Raw genomic sequence first — 990 nt, 5'->3', positions numbered from 1 at the left:
CCGCCCCCCCAAAAAACCAAATGCCCTAACAGCCAAGTCTTAAAAAAAATTTCACAGCCATACTTAAATGGGTGAATAGGGCATGGCATCTTGCAATGTTAAGCGAAGTAATATCTGTACACAATAAAATTTGTCGGCAATCAACTGAAGTTTTCTGCCACAGGTCATCCAATAAAAACTGTCGCCCAAGAGACGAAGAATCTGTCCACAGTGGTCATATATGTTGACATCTGGACTAGATTCTGAACTACTTCCAGAATTAACTGGCTCAAGAGCCATATTCAGTTCAGCAGGATTAGCCATTTGGGAAGAACACGCGTAACAATTTTCTCCAGACATATAGATATATATATAACTATATATATGTAGTTATAACACAGTATTTGTTCAGAAGTCAATCCTACAAAAATAAAGAAATGGATAACACTGTAGAATGTGAAGCTTACATTTCTTGCATGATACATTGTCAAAACTCATTTCTAACATAAATAGTTTTTTTGAAATCCTCATCAAATTTGATAACTTTAAAAATTAACTAACAAGCATTCCTGAAGCTATATCAATATGACTAACTCTATGCATACATAAAATACTGGTCCAAAACTCAATGTAGCGTGCATGCATGACAGAGTGTAAATGATTTAAGAGGAAAATTGGGTGTAAAAGGTATCAGATGTTGTATGTAAGAGAGAAGGCTGCAGTGGTTTGGTCATGTGATGCATATGGATGAGGACAGCTGCATAAAGTAGTGCCGAGCTCTAATAGCAGAGGGAATCTGTGGAGGGGGCAGACCCAGGAAGATGTGGGACAAAGTGGTGAGAAAGGATGTTTGAATGCCGGGCTTCATTGAGGAAATGACAAGGAACCAGCAGATGTAGCGTTTTGCTGTACTTGAGAAGATATGCCAAGCTAAATAAAGTTGCTTTCATCTATACAGGCATATGTGTTCATATATATATATATATATATATGTAGAGAGAGAGAGAGAGA

Source organism: Octopus bimaculoides, chromosome 15 (genome assembly GCF_001194135.2).
Source record: "Octopus bimaculoides isolate UCB-OBI-ISO-001 chromosome 15, ASM119413v2, whole genome shotgun sequence".
NCBI lineage: Eukaryota > Metazoa > Mollusca > Cephalopoda > Octopoda > Octopodidae > Octopus > Octopus bimaculoides.
The sequence above is the reverse complement of the archived record's forward strand: the minus strand, read 5'-3'. Positions refer to the sequence as shown.